Here is a 24,979-nt window from a genome sequence, read left to right on the forward strand (position 1 = left end):
GAGTTTTTTGGAGTGCTGTTTCAAGGTATACATGAGAATGTAATCCCCTTTCTAGAACCCCTTACCGATCATGTGTTGATCATAAAAAGCTTTCATTTGCTTTTTCTGAGCATATATCCCAGCTATCGCTCGAAGTCTAGTTTCATCTAGCTGTTCTAGTGTGTCTAGTCTCTCCGATAGCTCATGGCCCGTCCATCCTAATTGTGTTGCCACTCTAAGGGATTTGACTAGGAATTCCAATGGTAGTATCGCATTAATTCCGAATACTAGGTTAAACGGAGTCGTTCCAATGGAGGTTTTAAAAGCTACGCGGTAAGCCCATTGTTGGTACTCTTGGCCTGTCCATTGGCTTGCGGATGATAGGGTGCTGACTTTTGATGGACCACCATGAAATCGTCAAGGAGGGTCTGAATGACTTTGTTCACAAATTGTGTTTCTCTATCGCTTACTATTTCGATTGGTAGTCCATACCGCATAAAGACATTTTTGAAAAGGAACTGAGCTGTAGTCCTTGCATCATTTTTTTGGGTTGCTTTGGCTTCCGCCCACTTCGTCATGTAATCTGTTGCTACGATGATGTATTGTGTGTCTGTCATGTATCCTGGAGGGTTAATGGGACCAATGAAGTGAATGCCCCATTTGGCAAAAGCACGTACTCCCATCATCGGCCTCAGTGGCATTTCATCTCTCCTCAGGGGTGGTTTTGTGCGTTGACATTCATCACATCGTTTTACATATGTGGTTGCATCCATGAACAGGGTTGGCCACCATATGCCTGAGTGTAGCACTAGCTTTGCTGTTTTATCAGCGGAGAAGTGTCCTCCGGGTTGTCCCGCGTGTGCTTGATCGGGGATGACGTAATATTCACTTTCTGTAGCACACAGCCGTAATTGTTTGTCTTTTCCCCGCCTATAAAGTTGGTTGGCAATGAGCAGATAGTGTTTGGCCTCTTCCTCGACAGTTTTCATTCTTGCCTTGTCCCAGTCTGTTGGAAAGGTTTTGCTTTTTAGGTACTCAATGATGTGAGCACTCCATTTAGGTGCTTGTACTACCCAAAACATTGTGGCATGTTCCACTGAGGACTGTATTATACATCTAACACAGGATTTTACATATTTATGTACACTGTATTTAATGTTTGGCCAGTAGACGCTGAGTCTTTGTAACCTTTGGCCTGTCTGTGTTTCACCAGTGTGAAATCCCGTATTTTGTATATGAGCTTGCTTGAGGTAGTAGGTGGTATCTTCAGGCTCTATACATAGTCTCAGTATCCCATCCTTACCGTGTTTGTATAGCTGTCTTGCTAAAAGGATGAGATTCCATGTTTGATGGATCATTGATGGTTGTCTTTCTATCTACAAAGAGCCGATTGTGAGTAGAGGCATGACCTCTTCGCTCCATCGCGGCACCATTTCTATGTTAAACAGATATGAATCAGAAAGTTCATCATCAACACCCGCAGGTGCTTCCCCATGAAATAGTCGTGAAAGATGATCTGCTCTCTGGTGTGTGGTCCCCTTTTGTACAACCACCGTGAAGTCAAACTCAAGCAACAGTATAAACCAGCGGATAATTCTTCCCGTGTTGCAAGGTTTTTTTACTAGATATAGCAGTGCTTGATGATCCACGAAGAAGAAAAACTTGTTGGCTAGAAGGTAGTGTCTGAATTCCTTGACAGCATAGATCATTCCCAGATCTTCTCTTTCCGTAGTAGTGTAATTTCTCTCTGCGTTGTTTAGTTGTCGACTGGAGTAGCAAATGGGAAAATCCATTTTCTTCTCTCTTGGCTGGGCTAATATGTACCCAATGGCAAAGGCCGATGCATCCACATGGACATGGAAGATTTTGCTCCGGTCCGGGGCTTGCAAAATTGGAGCTGAAATCAAATGTTGCTTCAATTTTTGGAAAGCTTGCTCACATTCCTCCGTCCATTCGAACTTAGTTATGAGAGCGCACAATGGCTTAGCTATTATAGCATACATATATATGAAATGCCGGTAGTATCCGCAATGCCCCATAAATGCTTGCACTTCTTTTATCTTCATTGGTCTCGGTAGTGCAGCAATTGTCTGCACCTTTTCTTGATCAGTTGAAAGGCCGTTTTTGGACACTATGTGGCCCAGAATTCTACCCTGTCTTACCATGAAGGTACATTTTTCCGGGTTTAAGCAAATACGATACGCTCTGCACTTTTCAAAGACTTTACTCAGATGACTGATGTGGTCAGTTCGTCGATGGGAATGAACACGAAGATCATCCATGTAGATCTCCAGAAAAATTCTGAGATATTCTTTGAATGCGTGGGTCATTAGTCTTTGAAATGTGGCCGGGGCATTTGTCAAGCCAAAAGGCATTACCCTGTATACAAATATACCCCACTCTGTCGCAAAAGCTGTCTTATGCTGATCTTCCACCTTAATCGAAAACTGGTTGTAGCCTGAGAATCCATCCAAGAAACTATAGGCCTCTTTCCTTGCTACTCTCTCAATAACATGGTCAGTTATTGGTAGTGGGTAGTTATCCCTGATGGTAGCTGCATTTACTTGCTTGAGGTTCACACAAACACGCAGTTTGCCATTCTTTTTAGGTACCACCACAATCGGGGACACCCACTCTATGTGCTCAATCTCGTAGATAAACTCGGCGTCCTTCAGTTTATCTATTTCCTCCTTGATTTTGTGTGCAAAAGTTTCATTGTACGTGTAAGGACGTTGTCTGTGTGGTCTGGCATCACTCTTGAGGGGAATTGTGTGCTGACATATCTCCGGATCTATCCCCTTTAGATCTTCGTATGACCATGCAAAGACATCTTTATATTGCCTGAGCGTATCAACTAGAAGTTGCTCTTCCTCTTCAGTAAGGTCCGTGGCAATATATGTCGATTTCGGCTCCTCACCTGGTTCTGCCAAGTTGATGCTTTTCGTGTTTTCGGGTCCATCATAGGAAGTTCCTGGTTCTTTGGGATCTCGTTTGGGTTTTTGCACCACTATCTTCCTACCCTGAATGATATACTTCTTATAGTGGGGTGGTGCATCGAATTTATAATCATTTGATCCTCATCATTTTCCATTTCTGTTGTTCAAACTTCTTTCAATGCTCGTTTCAGATCATTGTATTTGACTTTGCGCTCCATCTTGGACAACTTAAATGGTTTTTTGGTATCTTTCTCTTTTTTTGGTCTTTGTTTTGATGTTGTTTTGGTTGAGTTAGGTTTCATATATCGCCCTGAAATCCTGTCCTTGAGGCAGTCAGTCACTTTGACTAATCTCAAGTATTGTGTTTTATCAGTCAATTGAGGTATTGAGTCCTCGCTGTGCTTGGTCTGGTTATTTCTGCGTTTATCCCGATACCTGCGTTGTCTTCGAGGGTTTTGGTATGGGAAATCATAGTAGATCACTCGACGATCCTTCCATTTGATGCTCTGGCTTGAGCTACTAGATAGCTCATCGTCCGCGTTATCCTCTAGCGTCTTATCACTCGTGTCTTGAAAATCTTCCTCGTCATTCGTTTGGACAAGGTCCCTTACAGAGATTTCGTCCACCATGCGTCGGCATTCGATCACCACTTCCTTGTCAGATACATTTTCCTCTGTCTTCGGAGTTAGACGGACATTCATCATCTGGAATGGAATGATATCATACCCTTCCTCATCACAAAATTTGGTGAGGGTCAGTTTGTTGACACAAACATCGAGAGTAGCTAGTATTTGTTGCCATCCAAACAATTCGAACATCTCTTCTGGAAAAGGCTCTGGTATGTACGCTTGATCTTGTGTAGTCCTATCAAGAATTCAGTATTCCTTTTTTAGACTTCCACAATCCGAAGCTTCTCCTGTCCATTGGTGAGCTTTGTTCTGGAACCAAGCCGGTATTCCTCCTTCCTGGTCAATTATGGAATGCAAGTCTTCTCCTGGGGCTCTTTCTACGTCTTTATAGCTATGATCTGCGACACTAATTTTCGTAGTGACATCCTTGTTCCTAAGATAGATATAGTCAAAACCCCAATCTTGAACCATTTTGAGTTGACGCATGAATGGTCTGCCCATAATGAGGTCGAAATTTCTGCTCTTATCGAAATTCATAATAGCGAACGTGTGTTCATATGCAATTCCACAAGAGGTTATCACAATCAGCTCCAAGATGCCAATAGGTCTCTCCAGGTACCCATCCGCTAGTTGAAGCTTCATTCTAGTCTTTCTTAGAGCAGGTTTTCCCCATTTTTTCCACATTGCTTTGGTGGCTATGGCAATTCCGGCTCCACTATCCAATATTGCTACCGATTTTACATCCTTGTACTCTACCGGTAGGGTAGTATTTCCTTCTTCGCCTTCACAATAGTCCCCTACTTTGTTTACTGGCACTGGCTCATGTTTAGTTTGCTTCGGGGGTTGTGTATTTAGCGTGTTTGGAGAGGCCTTGGGTGAAGGAATTACAAGCCCTATTTTTGCCAAATTTTCCGCGACCTCGTGCCAAAGATGTGGTCTAATGTTCAGCAGCTCTGACAAAGTCAGTGTACAACGGATGGGTGATGACATCAACTCGTGAAGAGTTTTAGTATCCATCATCTTAGGATTGGCTTTTCATTGAGATGGAACTTTCCTTACCTCAGATCGAGTTTCAGGGTTACCAATAAATGAAGGTAAAGTCTTCAACGACTGTGGTTTACTGTCTTCCGATATCGATGTGCTTGCATCTCCATACAATGATTGGATGTCATTTGGGTAGAGCTCATGCTCCAGGTGGATTTTCGGGATGGACCTGACACAAGTGTGGCACTTCCATCTTTCCTATTCCTAATCTATTCCCATAGCTCTTGAGGCCATTGTTCTTCTACCTTTGGAATTGGTAGTGGCACCTGAGAATGCCTTCCATCTGTTGTATTGGCCACCACCCTCGTATCCAACAATGTTTCATCGACCAGATTGGGTAGGTTATTCACTTCAATTCCCCTCTCATCTAGCTCTTGAATCTTCTCTCGTATGAGTGCCTCGATTTTTGGGGTCGTAGGAACTGATGGTTCCATAAGTGCTTGAGTGGCTTGAATGAGCTCCTTGCACATCTTCAGCCTCTCTTTCTCAAAGCCGGGATGAGGGTACATTGACCACCTATCCTCTTGGGTGTGGTTAGGCTTTAGCCTTGCCTCGTAAGATTTCAGAATTGCATCCAGAGATTCAATCACCTTGTCTAGTAAGACTGACCCTCCTGATGGCAGTTCCGACAGTTTCTTTGTCTCGTGGTTGCTCTTAAGGTCTCTTTCCCTTTGAAGTTGTTCCTCTATTTTCTGTAATTTGGTTTCTAATGCCGTTTTTTCCTTTTCTCTTTTGGCTTTCATCTCGTTTCATTTTGCCTTCCAGGATTTCCTAGGGGTTCGGACATACAAGTTGTCTATCTTTGTTTGACTGGCCGGGACATTATTTGGTACCTCATTTGCTTGAGCTCTAGTAACCGCTTTTATTGGAACGTTCCATTCTGTTTCTGATCCACTTGAGCTTGGTACAATCCCTATTTTGTTCATGATTGCTTTTCCTTTGTTTTTGGGCAGTGTGGAATAAGATGGTCGGTCGTGCATCCCTCACGGAATCCAAAAAATTTCACCCTCTCTCCTTCGTTTGGACACACTCTAGCCCAGTGATCACCGCCATATTCATTGCATGGTCCTACAGGTGGTGGGGAAGCTTGTGGAGCTTCCATCTGTTGTCCTGTTCTAGGAGGGTAGCCTCTAGGTTTGTAGCCCTAATTTGCCATAAACATGAGCATATTCTCATCGACCAAGTAATGATTTTTGGTTGGTTGTGCTATGTACGAGGGCTCGGGTATTTCTTCTGGAATTACCCATGGATTATATACCTCTGGAGCATATGCATTCCTATCAATTTCCCTTTCGTAAGTATTGTCTGGATCTTCTTGGTATGAGACTACCTGGGTCATACTCTGATCAAAAGGTGGTTCAATGGGTTGCGAGATCCTTACCATTGCCCTATTTTCCTGGGGTAAAGGAGGTTGATGTCCCAATACCAGTTGAGCTTTTTCCTGATCCAAGATTGCGTTACTTGGCCCCACTTGGTACCTTGGAGGGGGCGGAAGTGGTTGTCCCCCATGTGGTCCGTATTGTTTCTCTCTAACATTGTTCCGATTGTAGAAACATTCGTGAGTTTCGTGGTTTGTCCATTTTTATTTTGTAGCACACCATTTCAATATCCGCTATGCGTTCGCTCCTGGCCTTGGTTGAAGGTTGCACCACTGGGTTGGATGGTCACCTCCAGAAGTATCGCATTTTCGGGTGGGCGGTTGTCGTGTGTTTGGGTTCGTCCTGTTTCCTTGGTTCATTCTCCTGATCACTTCCTCGATCATTCGATCAACGTCCGCCACAACAGTGTTTTGCCCTCCCAATTTTGTCATGGACTCACTCGTGGTTGAAGAGGTGCTACTAGTCACCTGATCTGTGTCTTCAATCACCTTCCCATATGCTTTGCAGTTATCTACGAGATACAATGTCTCTTTCTGACTTGCTCAAAGGTTACACAGGCTTTCAGGTGCAAGTCCTTTTTGAACGTGTCATTTTGCAGTCCCTCTATGAAGAGGACTGATAGTCTTTCATCCTGAGGTAGTTCTCAAGTAGGGCATCTTTCTATGTACTGCTTGAATCAAAGTGATGCTTCCTTCACTTTTTCCTTTTCCTTTTGCCTAAATGCATAGATCTGGGAGACAATGTTATGCTTGATCCCTCTTTTTGAGAACTCCTCAACGAATTCTTGGAGAAGTTGCTCAATACTTGGGAATTCTAAGCTGTTTAATGGTTGAAACTAAGTCAAGGCAGTGCCTTCCAATGTCAACCCAAATCCTTCATATTGAGTGTGGAAATCAGCTACCTGTTCCGCGCTCAATACTTGTTTGAAGATTGAAACATGGGCATACGGATCACCAGATCCATTATACTTTTTGAATAAGCATTTTGCCACCTGAGATGGTCGTATTCGCCTGGCCTCTGCAACCATTCTAACAACTCCTGGTCCCCCTGGGATGGCTTCTCTTGGTTCGTAATCTCCTCTTGGTACTAACAGTGGTATCCTATCCGCTCTTCGTTCATCAAGTCGATCGCGTGTGATAGTAGGAGGGATTCCAGTGGTGTAAGTGAATTCAAGAACAGAGCTGCCCCGATGTGTGTTAACGGAAGCCCTCGTCGTCGTCGACCCTAAGGGTTCTGTTCTCAGAACTTGTTCATGTCCATAAGAATCCTCCACTCTGGTTCTCAAGGGACTCTCAAGTACAGTCTCAGTTCTGATGTGAGTAGTCGTGGTTTTAGCTTTCGGATTTACATAATATTGGTGGAGTGGTCCTCCAAAATATGCATATCTCTCTAACTCCTTCTGATCCATTGGGGAGTACTTTTGGCCATACTTGTCCATGATGACCACCTGAATACTTCTACCCTCCGTGTACGTGTAAACATACAAGTTTTTCTGGTCTGTTAATTCTTTGATGCAGGGCTCGTCACATCTGTAATAGAGTGTTTGGTCTCCATTATTGACCTTATAAAGCCCCACATATGTATTGTCCGTGTTAAGGCGCTCTATCTCATTGGTGCGTCTGAGTACCGCATTTTGTTTCTCCTTTTTGGGTGGTGCATCGGCCGGTTCATTATCTACTTTGTCCTTGGTGCCGGTCATACCCCATTTATCCACAATATAAGGGTTATGAACCACTAGGTACATCGTTCCCTCTCAGTCAAAATATCTATCCCCATCATAATCAACATCTACAAGGTCTCTGAACTTGCTAGGCTTATTTTCCAGCTTAAGACAGTAATGGTCCATTCCATCCTTATAGATTTTGGCTTTGAGCACATTTTCAAATTGAAACTTCAAATACAACAACTTCACATCAGATGTAGGCTGAGAAGGACCTGCACCCATCGAAGCTGTTCCCTTAGGGTTTGACTTGTTAGAATCTTCCGTCATGAGGCCGTATGATCTCTCAGACGAAGTGTCAGAGAAACTCTCCTCTAAAATGGGTTCGAAAGGCGGCAGTGGTCTCTGATTCACACTTTCTTCCGTTGAGTGATTACTCCCTTGATCAAAGATGTTGTGGTTCCTATTCTGGTACAATCTTCCTGATTGTAGATTCATGAAGAATTGGTAACAAGAAATTGAAACCGAGTTACCTCATTAAATAGTTTGAATCTCCCATTTGCTCCTGCTGCTAAGTAGTATCTTCTAGTACCTGTGGTCTGTCAAAAACGTGCTTGATAGCTGTAAGCTTACAACTGTTCTTGTTAGTTCTTGCTTTTGTTCGACAAAACTTAGCACACACTTCCCTACCCAACCTCCACAATTTTGATCCAATTTCAATTTTGAAAGAAGCACCTGGTTGCTATGGCCTAGCTCCTTGTGTGGTAAGTTTCTGTCTCTGTTCTGGCTCAGAGGTACATGGGTCGTGATCCATGTTGAAAAGCCATTTGAACTTTTGTTGATACCATCAACTTCAGCATGATTAAGGGATCTTATGGTATCAAAATTTTTAGAAATGATTCTCTGGATTGGAGGTTAAGTTGAGTTTGTCACTTTGCCTGAGCTTCTGTCATTTCTGAGCTGTTGGAAGGGTTTCTTGCATTAGGTGAAATTTGGACTCGCAAAGGGGTCCTTTAAGGAGTTTGGCTTTATCTCTCTCTACCAAAATAGGCGCATGGATAAAATTTTGCAAACAAACTCCAAAGTTGGCGGAGGTTTGACAATTAGAATGTCCTCTTCAAGCTCTATCTACTGATATATAGCACGCCATGAGATTCCTCATATTTTAGAAGATTCTTTTTTTTATTCACTTAGATTCCGACAGAGTTGTCACATCATAGGTGAATAACAAAAAGAATCTTCTAAAATATGAGGAATCTCATGGCGTGCTATATATCAGTAGATAGATCTTAAACTGGACATTTTAACTGTCAAACCTCCGCCAACTTTGGAGTTTGTTTGCAAAACATCATCCATGCGCCCGTTTCGGTAGAGAGAGGCAAAGTCAAACTCCTCAAAGGGCCCCTTTGTGAGTCCAAATTTCACCTAATGCATCCAATTTCAACTCTGGAAGGACCACTAGACTCTTTGTGATACCCTCTAGCTATGGTACTAGTTTGGTGTCAATTTGTGTCAGGGAAACATGGATCGCGATCCATGTTCCTTTGTGTCAAAATACACTGAATTTTGTCCCACAGCTAGTCCTTGGCCTAGTGATGCTGACTATATGGTTTTTGGATGCTTTAAAGCTTTTTAGACAGACAAAAGTCAGTTTTAGGGTTTATGTTAGTGGTTTTCCCCCTTTTTTTGCCACCTTTTGCCCTCTCTTTGAAATTTCCTGATAAGGGTCCTTTAGGAGAAAGTGCTTCAAATGTTATCAATTCCCTACTTGTCTTTTATCAGCTCAAACTTCCAAAAAGGTACATGGATCGCGATCCATGTTTGGCAAGATTTTGAACTGACACTTTGTGAGCTGATCACACAAGGTATGATGATGCTATTCCCCAAGTCTTTTTGGATTTGGTCAGTTTTTTCCAAGTGAGAAGCCGAGTTTTGTGTCTGTTTTGCGGTTTTTTGCAAACCACTTCTTTTCTGGTATTTTGACCAGCTTTTTTAACTTTTTGTCTGTGGCTCCTTTTGGAAAAGTTGTTCAACTAGTAATCAGGAGTATACTGGTCAAATCTTGATGTCAGATGTCTACCTGGAACATGGATCGCGATCCATGTTGGGAAGCACCTGGGCATGAAATTTGGTTCCATGGATTCCTTGCTTCTAATTGGTCCCAATTCTCATTCCTTCTTGGATTTGGACAAATAAAAGTTCAGTTTTCCCTTGTTTTCCCTTTTTTCCAAGGTTTTGGTATGCTCACTCCAATATTTTGATTTTTATGGCCTTCTAGTCCTCCTTTTCTCACCAAACTCAAGGTTCTGATGCTTGAGAGCCTATCCTAAGCAAAGGAAATAGTTTTAGCACATTTTGCCAAAAAGGTATATGGATCGCGATCCATGTTTGGCATGATTTTTGACATGTTTTTGCACAATCTTTTTCAACAAGTGTTTTTATCCCCTTCTTGAAAGTTTTACTGGGTTTGGTCCAGTTTTGAAGCTCTGACCATCACTTCTTCAATTTTTCCGAGCTACGGTCTTCAACACCAAAATAAGGTTTTTGACAGTTTTTCCCTCGATCCTTTTGGCCACAAATGATGGTGTAATTTATTACCTAACCTACTCCTACAACTGAAATGAATATGCAAACATAACTGAACTTAACAATACAGAAGTAACAACAATGTGTGTGGTGGAATAGCCCTTTCCAAGCATGTAACAAATCAAAGAACAAAATACTATCTTGTACTTTACTCACAACTTTCCTTGCTCTTAAGGAATAGCACTGGCTAGTCTCGGACTCCAGTCTCTATTAAGCACTAAACCTACGTCTAGCTGCTTCACTGTCTATGGATAAGCGGAACGGTTATCAAAAGCTTGAGGGGAGATTTTATTTATTTATTTCGGTATCCAAACGAATCCGGAATGTCACGAAACTTAAGGAGAGGTATCACAACACTTATGGGCTTAATCCTACCAAGTTCTATCACCATCTGGGAAGGTACATAAATCATGATCCATCACAAAAAATGTGCAAAAAATTGAAACAGAAGTAGTTGGAAAGATCCACCTTAAGCATAGAAACACTTATCCATGGTCAAAACATAAAAAACAACCATTTTAACTCCCAAATCAATGCATTTAGCTCAAAAACGGTACGTCGCGAACCACAACAGAATTGAAAATGATTACACTTACATTGTAGAGCAAGAGACAAGGAACGCAATGTGCTATTCGGAATAGAATTCTGATTATCCGTTCAGGAGAAAAGATGATTACAAGTTGTAGTCATAAGAAGCTTTCACAGTGCGCGTTTTCTTCTTCCTCTAGCTAATGATAATCCCCCTTCAAAACTAAGGGTTTTGAATTTAAAAGTTGGGGAGCTTTCCCATGGCCATCCGGCCTCTTACAAGTGGTAGACTCAGAGAAATAAGAAAAGGGGTATGGTCTAATCTCATCATGACTACAACTCATCTTAGGCTGAATTACAGGGTTTTTTCCAAAAAAATAGAGTGTCCACCGGTTTTGTGTGCATACGCTTGTATGTGTATGTATCCACCAAACAAGTACTACTTGTAGTGGAAACGAAGGCCAAAATGAGCCCGAATCAAAAATCTGAGCAGGCTAAGCTCTACGAGCACTCTTGAAATTTTTGTCGACTTACAAACGCTCACCAAAGCTCACTGAAATCGAAGAAAATGAGCAGGCGTGTGCTGGAGCTGCTGGCGACTAAGCCCAGGAGAACGCAACCTGGTCTGATATCAATTGTTGGAATTAGGGTTGCAGAGAAACACACAGCTTGGAGAAGACGAAGGAAGCTCAAGGCACACAATAGAGAGTGTATTACTTAGTGTGCAATGGAAGGATAGATAGCCCTAGACTGATGGGCGTATATACAATGCACGAGGGAAAAAACCTCCTAAAGAGGGAGAAAATGCCTCGACAGTCCTAGTGTGTTCACACACATCACTACCACAGGTATATGGTAACAGATTTGCCATATATTTTGCTAACCACTTGCATTGCAAAAGCAATGTCAGGTCTTGTGGCTACCATGGCGTACATAAGACTGCCAACAATTGACACCTTGGCCATTTCTGTTTTCTTAGCATTAGACTTGGGAGCATCATTCTTGCTATGTTTTTCATATGATTGAATTGGGGTACTTAAGCCTTCTCCCCTTGTTGCAAGGCCTTGTGGATATACTTTTTCTATGATATCTCCAATATTCTACGTTTTCTATCCCTTTTGATATGCATATCAAGAAAGTGGCTTGTATCTCCCAAATCCTTCATAGAAAATTGCGTCCTAAGTGACTTCTTAAAGATGGAAATCTCATCTTTAGACTTCCTAGCAATGAGCATATCATCAACATCAAGTATCAAGATGATAAGTGAACCATCATTCAACTTCCTAGTATACAAGTAGTGATCTTCCTGTCTCCTTACATACCCTTGGGATTGCATGTACTCGTCAAACTTCATGTACCATTGCCTTGAGCCTTGTTTTAATCGATACAATGCCTTATGCAATCTATACATGAGTTTATCCCTTGTAGGCTTCTCACGTTTGACTTCAAAACCCTTTGGCTACTTCATGTAGACATCCTAATCAAGATGCCCGTGAAGAGGAACCGTCTTCATGTCCAATTGGACAAGTTCCATGTCCTCAGTGGCTACTAGTCCAAGCACAAGATGCAATGTAGTCATATTGACCACTGGAGAAAAAATCTCATCAAAGTCCATGCCTTTCTTCTGCTTGAATCCTTTATCAAACCAATACAGTATTATACTTAGACTTGAGACCTTTTGCTGTGTACTTCTTCTTGTACAACCATTTGTAAGGCAAGTCTTGTTTACCCTCTATAAACTCTGTCAGTATCCAAGTCTCATTATCCATAATCAAGCTATACTCAGATTGCATTTCCTACTCCCATTTCATGTTATCTTCCATCTCAATAGCCTCTTGGTAGGAGGTAGGCTCTCCACAATCTTAGTAACCAACAAATAGTCTAACTTTGGCTGAAATCGCTCAGGGGCACGAGATACATGTGTAGATATCCTCAATGCATGACTGTTGGACTTTGCTCTCTCATGAGAATTATTAGCTCTCTCTGGAGCATTACTAGTGGTAGGTACATTACTAGTAGATGAGTTGTTTGCATAATTGGATTTGAGGCTACGTTCTTGAATCTCACTTTGCAATTCTCAACCTCTTTCACAGACTATCTATGCATCTTTGATTCATTAAAGATCACTTGTGGGCTGTGAACAACTCTATGAGATGCATAACATTTGTCAAGAGCTAACAACGCCTGTAGACTCAAATTAAACGAGAAGAAGTCTAGTACATCTGACGATTGTGGCACGTCAAGGACGACATCAACACGTAGAGACTCAATGACATTGAGATCCTCTATCTTCACACTCCTTTTAGGAGGTGGAGGACTTACGAAAATAATGGCTTTACCCTTTTCTCTCTTTAATAAACGGCAATCCTTCTTCATGCATCCTTTCTTGTGACAATAGTAGCATTCAATGTTCTTCATCTCACATCGACAACTCTTGCTACGTGCACTTTTTGTGATCCCAAGAACGATCACGACTGCGACTACAACCTCTCTCCCATTGATGGTTTGTCTAGCTACTTTCACTAGCCATATATGCATCACCATCCCTAGTGTCAAGAGAATGATGTCAAATCTCATTTGTGAGAAAAGCACTAGTAACATCACCAAAAACAAGCTTGCCTTGAGGGGTAGAGTTACTAATGATAGTGTTAAATATATCCCATGATGCAGGCAAAGAGCATAGCAAGAAAATGGCTTTCATTTCATCATCAAAATTTAACCCTTTAGAAGTCAACTGTGTGAAAACACTATTGAACTCGTTCAAATGCGGACTGACACTACTACCTTCTTTCATGTTCAAACGCATAAGCTTCTTCATAAAAAAAACTTAGGTTCAATGCACTCTTACCATCCCAACTTGAACACAATGACTCCCATAATTCCTTTGCAGCAGTCTTGTCCATAATCGTGAAGAAAATGGACTCACCAAGGTGTAGGCAAATGGTTTCCATAGCACGATCATCAAGATCCTTCCACTCATCGTTAGTGTAAACACCCTCTTTACGCTCTTTCAATGGCATTGCAAGCCCCTTATTGACCAAGACATCAAGCATACACTGCTTCCATATTGTGAAGATTGTGCCATAAAACTTCTTGATATAATATTCTTCTTTCTCATAAGTTTAAACCATGATTGATAACAACAAATGCAAGAGAGTTAGAATAGGAATTTATGGCAAAAAATCTGTAAAATTTTGTGCACAGTCTCCTTTGCACAAAGTTAAAAATCTCAACAAGAAAGTAAGAAAAATCACTCTAAGGTGAATGCAAAAGAGTGCAGTAAGCAAACTAGAGGACTCGCAAGGAAAAAATCGACACAGTCTCTTCTGTATGGGGATAAAAATCTCAAACCAGATGAAAGACAAAATAAACACATAAAACATCAAGAGTGATCTCTAGGCATAAACCGGCATATACTGCTCCAAAAAATTGTCGAGTGACTACCAAATTGGTATCAAAGCACCGATACCCGTTGGAGAGGGGGAATGGGGGAACACACCTGGCACACACACAAGGGCCTCTCTATAGCTTAGGGCATCCACAACACCTCTATCCTCTTAAAAACACCTTAAGAAAAACACACTTTACACTAGCAGACCACTGCTTTCTCACTTCCGAACAATGCTCACACACTCCACAAGACCATCACACAATGCACACCTACTACCACACTCCGTCTCCACCCTTGCACATGCACATAACCGCTCAATCTCACTCTCTCACAAAAAGCACCTCCAGTTTGGGGGGGCACACACATCCGCACTACCGACACCACGGGGAAACACAAGAGCAGGAGAAAGAGAAGGGGGCAAGGGTCAACAATAGCAAGACTGGGCAATAGTGGCTTGATTATACGTAAAGAGGAACATGCAAAGCTTGCACTACCATCAAAATGGTCTTTTTTTTTGAGAAAGTACAAAGGGGGTTGACACGCATATGCCTTTGTCAAAAGACTCCACTTTGCAGGCTTCAAATGGCACCAAAAAGCCCTTCATTTGATTAAAAAAATATCTTTTATAGTGGGGGGCCTTCAATTTGGGAAATTGGCCTTTGATTAGTCCACTTGGCACCTTAATTTGGTATCTTTGGTAAGACGGCTCTCGCTTGATCTCTAGCTGCTCTCTTTTTGCGTGACTTAAGAGGGTGGTGCACTAGCGACATTGCTAGTGCCCCTTGCACTATGGAGGAATACAAGCACCATCTCCAAGTGATTTTTCAAGCATTGAGGGAGAACAAGCTTTTTCTCAACCAAAAGAAAAGAAAATTTTTCCTTCAAGAGATTCAATAGTTAGGTCATATTATCTCTCAAGCTGGTATCCGTATGGATCCATCAAAGTTAAAGGTAATAAAAGCATGGCCTAATCCAAGGAATCTACATGAGCTAAGAAGATTTATTGGTATGTATGCATAATATAGACGCTTCATAGGAAAATTTTCTCAAATAGCAGGACCATTACATTGGGATTTGGAGAAAAAAAAATTAGCCCTCTTTTTTCCTCTCTACCTTGCATCCTTGGACTACCCCCTTTGATTGCCCGGATTTGCACTCCATTTGTCCACCTTGGCCGCCCGCTTGCTCACTCCGTCTAGCTTGGTTTGGACCTGTGACCAGCCTTTGACTCCCTTGTACTGGCCCTAGCTGGTTTTGACCACTTTGAACTTGTTACCTTGGGTCACTCAAAACACTGACCACCTTGGACCCCTTGAGCTCTCTCTCTTTCATGAGCACCCGGGAGCACCCCTCTCTTCTCTCACACAAAACCCTTCCCCTCACCACTAGTGATATTGCTAGTGGGGGGCCTTGCTGGCCATCCTCCTTCAAAAATTTGGGGCCTAGTGGGAATCACCCTTTCGGGATGCCATGTCATTTGTTGCTAGTGGCCGTTTGCACCACCAAATCCGTCGCCAATGCCCGTCGGCCGCTGGCCACCGCCGTCGCCAAACCAAATTACCGCAAGCATCGCTTGCTTGCGTAATGTGCAAAGCCCAACCTCCAGGCTCCATAGCCATGGGAGGAACAACTCCTTCTCTCCACGCTATACACCACCAAGGGCTCAAGATGGTACTCTTATACCACAACATTTTGGGTCCAAGTTTTGCATGCGGATTTATATCTTTTCCATGTGGCGAGCTCGTAGGGGCTTGGCCCTTTGGGGTGAGAAGACCACCATAAAAACAGTTTTGAAAACCACCCTTTTCCCCACACTTTCAAAGCTTTGCTATTTGGCACTTGAGAATCTCATGCTCGAGCCATAAAGCCCGATGGTAGAGCTGACTTTCGACTTCAACCCCTTCAATCTTCACCACATGTTGATCTCACTAAGGCCTCAAACCGAGAGCCCAAAGATCGGGAAAAGCATCTGCATTCACCAACCCGGCATTAGCCCCCCAACTTTAACCCGCCACATCTTGCTGCTTGAGAGTCTAATTGACAAATTGTGAAGTTGTGTCCACTCCGCATGAGGTGCACTACCACTTAGAACCCTGTCAAGGCCCAAAAAATCTCGAGATGGCATGCCTTTCAATGCGACTAACTTGGCCTACAACTAGCCCCCAAAAAATCTTCAAATGGCCATAACTTGCGCTCCAAAGCTCCAATTCGCAATCCAAAAATATTGGCAAGCTTCAAAACTTGAGCTCTTCACATTTATCCACTTGCATTGCCGTTGGCAATCTGTCCCCAGCTGCCCTATCCGTCGGGGATCTGTAACACCTTCCAAATTTGCATTGCAATATCTTTCACACCGAGGCTCCGTTTGACAAGGTGCTTGAACTGGTTTCTAGGGCACATCAAACTCAATATTGTACGACACCAATAGAGCACTTTGGACACTTGGAACCACCATCCTAATTGGCTCATTCTAGAGCCTTCTTGACCCAAAAAGTCACCTTAAGCATACATTTCCCCTTCCTTTTGACTAGGAGGACCTTGATACCTGTTCAAACCCTTTGCCATGCATCTATGCACACCTCTAGTAGTGCTTAGCACCCCTTCTAGCCTCAACCAACTTTGTTCGTACCATCATATATACACATCCTATGGTGAGTCCACAAATGGGGATCTCTAACAACCTAATCATGGGTAGCCCAGCTCCGAGTTCTTGGCTTCAAAAAACCACATGCAAAGACCCTTACAAAAGGTTATGCAGACACGACTAGCCACAATCTCATAAAGGGCTCTTCCAAACCAAGCCTTAGAAATGATCGAGACTGCCAAAACAAGCCAAAATCGGCTCCACAATGACGTACAATGGTAGTATTCGCAACACAACATACATCCAAAACGTGAAACTATCACTACAAAGCCACACAACATGCACTCAAACAGGCGTCAGTGAGTATGCAAGCTAAAGCACAAAACCAACTTCTTGTGGAGAGTAAAACACTCTAAACGGAGCACAAGGACTCTCAAGTGCTAGTCATTGATAAACCATATGCATCAAAAACTCCCACTTGAGCTGTAATTTTTAGAATAGGGGAAGAGATGATGTGATTAGCATGCTTAGAATCTCTATAAAAGCAAGGGCAATGTGTTGTTGTGCATCCAACAAATATAAGCGAAGCATACACAAGGGTGCAAGGGTCGAGTAGTGAATACAAGTGTGAAAGAAAGAGATCGAATCCAAATGTGAGTACAAGAGCGATTGCAAAAGATCAAGTGTTAGTACACGAGCGGTTGAAAAAGATCAAGTGTAAGTACAATGGTGAAAGAAAAATTTCAAGAGCGATCACAAGGAAAAAAGCAAGACTTCAAGGGCAAGTTCAAGGGAGAAAGATTAGATTAAAGAAGCAAGAGTGGGTTCAAGGGAAACTTCAAGGGCAAGTTTAAGAGCAAGTTCAAGAAGCAAGTGCAATCATTTGTAGAGAAGCGGCTTCAAGGGTTTTCATCAAGCATTGTGAAGGCTTGTACAAACACTCACATAACAAGTAAAAACTAGGGCAAGCATCAAGGGCTGATATCTCTCTTGTGTATTCAATTTATTTTTTTGAAGTAATTCAAGTGCAAGGAATTTTTTGAAATGTGTTCCTATTGAATTTTTTTTTGGTGCATAGGGACAGAGGCCCGATGGTTGGAATTAGGGTTGCAGACAGACACACACAGCTTGGATAAGACGAAGGAAGCTCAAGGCACACAATAGAGAGTGTGTTACTTAGTGTGCAATGGAAAGATAGATAGCCCTAGAGTGATGGGCGTATATACAATGCTCGGGGGGAAAAACCTCCTAAAGAGGGAAAAAATGCCCCGACGGTCCTAGTGTGTTCACACACATCACTACCACATGTATATGGTAACAAATCCCCCCTTGAGTGATGCGGTGAACGAGAGCTGGCACATGAGTAAAGGGAAGTGCCATGCCCTGAGGACATGATTAGTCCACAAAGGGGAGTAAGCCCAAAGCTTTGCGGAAAGCTTCAAGCTTCTCACGAGACAATGCCTTTGTGAAAAGATCTGCAAGGTTGTCCTGTGTTGGCACATAAGCCAAGTTGATCTCTCCTGCTGAGAGCCTCTCCCTGACATAGTGGTAATGCACCTCAATGTGCTTTGTGCGAGCATGAAAAACTGGGTTCCTCGCAACTGCCAATGCACTCTGACTGTTAGTGTAGAGAGTGTTGGTAGTGTCCTGTCCAACACCCAAATAAACCATGCGGCGTCTGAGCCATACACACTCAACCGTAGCTGTGAAGACTGGCCCTGTACTCAACCTCACAACTCGAAGTGGCCACAATAGTTTTCTTCTTGCTCAACCATGATATACATGAACTACCAAGCATGAAACAAAAACCACTTGTGGACACTCGCGTGTCAAAACAACCAGCCCAATCTGATTCCGAAAAAGCATGTAAGTCTGGGGGCAATGATCCCCCCTTGGGATACAAAAAGCCAAGATGTAAAGTGCCACTAAGGTAGCAGAAAATCCTCTTGATAGCCTGTCAATGCTTAGACCCTGGGCTATGCATAAATCTGTTGACCTGTGAGACTGCAAATTGAATATCTGGCCTCGTGTTGCATACATAAATGAGGCAGCCAACAACAGTTTGGTAAAGAGCGACATCAGCAGGATGACCATCATCGTGTAGACTCAATTTCAAACCTGTTTCCAACGGAATGGCAATAGGTTTGGAATCCTCAAGTCCAAACTTACATAGTAATGTCTCTATGTAACTTTTTTGACACAAGGCAATACCACCATCACACTGCTTAAATTGTATCCCCAAGTAATGATGCAACAGCCCCAAATCTTTCATCTTGAAAGTAGCACTCAAATCAGCCTTAAATTCAGCAATATGTCCCTCATTTGGTCCAGTGATCAGCAAATCATCGACATAAAGAACCACAATGAGAAGTACATCACCCTCACGCTTTACATACAATGTGCTTTTTGTTGGACTGTTATGAAAGCCTCGTTTAACCAAATGAGTGTCAGCTTTCTCATACCAAGCACGAGGAGATTGCTTCAACCCATACAAAGCCTTCTTACATCTGCACACTTTGTCCTCTTGTCCTTTTATGACAAAACTACGAGGCTGTGTTACATAAACTTCCTCAAATATGTCACCATTCAAGAAAGCAGTAACAATGTCAGATTGATGTACATCCCAACCAAAATGAGCTGCGAATGCACATAGAAAACGCACAGTAGTCATACGACAAGTGGGGGAAAAAGTCTCTTCATAATCTACGCCTTTTTGCTGTGCATAACCCTTTGCAACAATTCGAGCCTTATGGCGATCGATCTCACCATCCGGCTTGCGTTTCAACTTGTAAACCCACTTCGTCCCAATGGCCTTTTTGCAAGGAGGCAAACCACATAAAGTCCATGTGTTATTTTCTATAAGTGCATCATATTTTGATTGCATGGAAGCCATCCAATTTTTTGAATTCTGTGCTTCATCAAAAGACAGAGGCTCCTCAACATCATGTAAGCTAGACACAGCCAAAGCATAACAATCTGCGGCATAAGATGCATGGCGAGAGCCTGAACGAGTACGACTAGACAAAGGTGCATCCAATTTACTGTCACGCAAAGTGTGCACCAGCCATTTTGGCATACCTCTAGCCTGCTCATTTTCAGCCCTTTCCTCATCAAGTACATTATGTACATCTGCATCAGTAATAAGCTGATCTGTAACATTTTCAAAAATCCCCATTGGCTGTACATTTGCCTCATTGGACCTTACATTCGTATTTCCACCACTGAAAAGAGGCAAGAAAGTGTCACAAATGTCCTATGAGCTTACATTGCTGTCTCTAGTACATGCAGCAAAGGCTGAACAGAATCTTCCACAAATACTATATCCCGTGAAACCAGAATACGCTTTGTTTGTGGATGATATAACCTGTAGCCTTTGCTTTCAACACTATAACCAACAAAAATACATTTGAGAGCCTTATCATCCAATTTTCTGCGCTGTGTTTGTGGCACCAAAGCATATGCAAAACAGCCAAAAACACGCATGTGCTCAATAGAAGGCTTTCTATCATGCCATGCTTAATATGGAGTAATAGACTGCAAAGCTTTTGTAGGACACCTATTAAGTACATAAGTGGCACACATGATGGCCTCAAGCCAATCTTTTTGGCCTCAAGCCAAAAAGAATGTGGCAAAGCTTGACTTTTGACCATACATCGTGCCATTTCCGTCAGTGACTTGTTTTTCCTCTCAGCAAGACCATTTTGCTGAGGTGTATAAGGCACTGTACATTGGTGTTTTATCCCACGACTAGCCAGAAATGCATTGAATTCATGAGACATATACCCCCCCCCCCCCCCCCCCCCCTCGATCGGAACGGAGGGTGCCCATAGTACATTTCGAGACATTTTCAGCCATAGCCAGAAATTGTTTGAAGCACATAAAAACTTCGGACTTCTCTTTAAGCGAAAATACCCATGCATGCCTGGAGTAATCATCAATGAAAGTCACGAAGTAAAGGTAATTGCCCAAGGATGGAATTTGCATGGGCCCACAAACATCACTATGCACAAGCTGCAACTTGCATGTGGCTCGAACCGAACCATCCTTTGGAAACTTAGAACGCTGCATCTTACCCAAAATACAACCTTCACAAACATGTTTGACAGGTGCTTCAAGAGGCGGCAAAGTAGCAACCATATCAGATTTTAGTGAATGCAGCAAACTGGCAAAATTCAGATGACCAAAACGTGCATGCCAAAGTTTTGCATGTGAAATAGCCCTTGAATCTGCAACATCATTTGCAAAATTTTGTCCACACTTGTCATACAAAGTGAGCTTATACAGACCACGACACAAAAGTCCAGATGCAACAATTTCATCACCAAAACTTAGATCATGCACTGTACATCTGTCATCCACAAATGTGACTACAAGTCCAAGTCTAGCAAGTGTGGATACAGACATGAGATTCTTCTTGATCCTAGGTACATAAAGTGCATCAACAAGTGTAAAGGAATTGCCATTTGCAATAGTAAGCACAATCTTTCCAACTCCCTGAACCGGATAAGAGGCATTGTTGGCACAAGTGACTGAATTCTCATGAGGGACAGACTCGAGAGAGGTAAACAATTCACGATGTGAGGTAATGTGCTTTGTAGCACCACTATCGAAATACCACACATGTGAATCTGTAGCAACTGACAAGCATGCATCATGGACAGTAGGATTGTAAGTGCACTCTGCACTAAAAGCCCATTCTGCATCAACATCAGCATTATAGTCTCCTTTTCCAGAAGACTCAACAATGGCTGCAATTTCTAGTGGAACCAACATTTACAGTGGAACCACCCTCTTTCTTCTTAGCCTCTTTGGCCTTCAACTTAGGACACGTCTTGATCAAGTGATCATTAGCTTTACAATAATGGCAACGCATCTTCTTTTTGCCCTTGTCACCAGAATTGCCAAACGAAGTGCTGCCAACAGAAGCATTGGGAATAGAAGTTTTGCCACTCGCAACAGAACCATAAGAAGTGGCTGCATTGCTGTTACCACCCTTTCTTTGAAAAGCAATAAAAGCCTGTTCAACTGCACGCTGTCTAGTCCTGTTTTTTCTGGAAAGTGACTCTTGCAACAGCAATGTGCATAATGCATCAAACTTGACAACTTCTGGATTTCCTTGGGTCATAAGTCTCCAAGTACTAGCAAAAGTTTGGTAAGAATCTGGTAAGGCATCAAGAACAGTCTGCACAAGGAAACTGTCTAAAATGACTTCACCTGCAAAAATAAGTTGCTCATTGATATCCTTGACACTAGCAAGGAAAGTGTCCATATCATCTTCCTCATGCATAATCTTCGACTCCAACTCTTTACGCAACAAAGCAATTTTAGCCTCATTGCGGCTTGCATAAAGACCTGCTAGAATATCCCAAGCCTGTTTTGTAGATTTTTCTGAATGGATGTGGGAACAATGGTGCGCTTCACAGAGAATGCAATCAGTGCATGAGCCTGCACATCCTTTACATCCCAATGAGCTTGTTCTGCCGTAGGCAAAACAACTCTAACAGCAACAATCCTTGCAGCAAGACCTGCAACATCCTCAACATCGCCTACATCCTCAGAACCAGGACGTACATCAATGCCCTGGACAATGTTCCAGACGCCCTTTGACACAAGAACATCTTGCATCATATAAGCCCACATAGGGTAGTTGTCCCCATCCAACCTGTCCTCAACAGCAAACATCCTGAACACATCTGTGTTGTTGTTGTCAGCCATGGTAAATGCTGCACGTGATGTGAAAACTGCCCGAAAATAGGGGAACCGGAACGGGAACAACACGTGGTATATAGCACAAACCGTAGAAGACTATAAGGCACCTGTTATGCAGAAAACTGCATTGACAAAATTTTTGCACAAAATGACGAAATTGCCTGTGCAGACTTGCGTGTAGTGGAAACGGAGGCTGAAATGAGCCCGAATAAAAAATCTGACCAGACTAAGGTCTACGAGCTTTCCCGAAGTATTTCTTGACCTGTGAACGCTTGCCAAACCTCATTGAAATCGGAGAAAGAGAGCAGGCGTGTACTGGAGCTGCTGGCGACTAAGCCCAGGAGAACGCACCCTACTCTGATAGCAATTGTTGGAATTAGGGTTGCAGAGAGACACACACAGCTTGGAGATGATGAAGGAAGCTCAAGGCACACAATAGAGAGTGTGTTACTTAGTGTGCAATGGAAAGATAGATAGCCCTAGAGTGATGGGCGTATATACAATGCTCGAGGGAAAAAACCTCCTAAAGAGGGAAAAAATGCCCCGACGGTCCTAGTGTGTTCACACACATCACTACCACATGTATATGGTAACACCGATGCCTTTCTGGCAATGTACCCCCTTTGTTGATCTTTCCACAACAACGTTTCTTATGATTGACTCTAAGTTGGTTGACCTATTTTTAGCTTAGTGATCCTCTAGATTAGCTAGGGTACCATGTTCATCGACATAAAATTGGTACAGCCACATGGCATGGAGTTTATGCTAAGGAATGTTAAACATGTTCTTGAGTTAGCTAAGAGTTTGCTCTTTGTTGGATAGTTGGATGACTTGGGATACACTATAATGTTTGGGAACAACTCTTGGATGATAAAAATTGTCGATCTTATGGTTTCTAAAGGTTAGAAGCATGGTGTTTTTTACTTCATGCATGTGCCTTTTGTAAAAGATGATATTATTTCTATATCCGAGGTGCCATCTTCTGAGTTGTGGCATAGTTGGTTAAGCCATATAAGCCAAAAGGGAATGAAAACTCTGACGCGTTTTGGTTATTTTTTAATGTTGAGTTTTAGTAACTTTTCTTTGTGTGAATATTGTGTATATGGCAAGCAAATTGAGACTGTTCATTTTCTATATAGAGTACTCTACTTCAGAAGGTGTGGGTATACCCTTTCAAACATAAGCATCAGGTATTCTTTAAGTTTTGGAAGTTCCTTGCACTTACTGAGAATCATTCAGGAAAACGGCTTAAGGGTTTGATGACTAATAGTGGTGGGGAATATGTCTCAAAGACATGATAGACTTTTGTGTAAAGAGAGGGATTTGGTAGTAGTTTATTGTGTCATACAGACTTGCCAAAAATACACTAGTTAAGCAAAGAAATTGCACAATTTATGAGTGTGTACAACTATGCTTTTCATGGAAAATTTGACACAAGGCTTTTGCGTTGAATTTTTTTTGACAATAGTTTACCTTATCAACAAATAACCTAATAAGCCATTGAATTACAATATTCCAAATGAGTTTTTGTTAAGAAAGAAACCACACTATGATAATTTATGTGTCTTTGGTTGCGAGGCATATGTTCATGTTCCAAAGGAGCTTAGAAATGAGCTTGATCCAAAGTCACACAAAGTTTGATATGGTGCAAATTTAGGGATGGGGCATTGTCTTTGGCACCTAGAATCTTGTAAAATTGTTCACTGCTCATACATAATCTTCACTCAGTTGAATACGTGTAAGAAGCCTACCTAAGAGGTTGAGTACAAAAGAGTCACATTTGAGGATATTGCCCTAAATTTGGTAAGAACTCAGAAGTCTATTGAGGAATCTTTAACTAACAACGCTCTAGAAAGAGCAATAGTTAAAATTTGAGATGCTCTAGTAGAGCCTCACATTCACCTAAGCGATGTGGATTACATCATGATGACTGATCGTGGAGAAACATCCTGCTTCCAAGAAGCCATGCAGATGGATGATAAGCTGCAATGGGAATAAGCTATGCAAACAAAATAGGGTTTGACTATAAAAAATAAGACTTGGAAATCGGTCAAATTGCATGAGGAAAAGAAAGATTTACCTTGCAAATGGGTTTACAAGAAGAAGTTTACATCCAGAGATTTGAAGCCTAAGTATAAGATGAGACTTGTAGCTAAAATTTCAAGCAACAAAAAGTTGTAGACTTTGATGAAAGCTTTCATATGTGGTCAAGATGACTACTTTGCAAATGTTGCTTGAACTATTGGCTATTGAGGACTTAAAGATAGTCCAAATGGATGTGAAGACAAATTCTGTTTACAATGATATTCCAAGAGGATGTGTAGATACAGCAACTTGAAGGGTTTGTTAAGCCAAATAGAGAAGAGCTTGTATGTAGACTTAGAAGAACACTTTATGTCTTGAAATAAGGACCTAGGAAATGGTATCAACAATTTGATACATTTGTGTAGTTTCATGGATATAAAAGGAGCCAAGAGTATCACTTATTGTACCCAAGGAATCTTAGTGATGGATTACTCATTCCTCTTGTGTTATATGTCAATGACATGCTTAT

The sequence above is a fragment of the Adiantum capillus-veneris genome, chromosome 21, assembly GCF_014529385.1.
Source record: "Adiantum capillus-veneris isolate H3 chromosome 21, ASM1452938v2, whole genome shotgun sequence".
NCBI lineage: Eukaryota > Viridiplantae > Streptophyta > Polypodiopsida > Polypodiales > Pteridaceae > Adiantum > Adiantum capillus-veneris.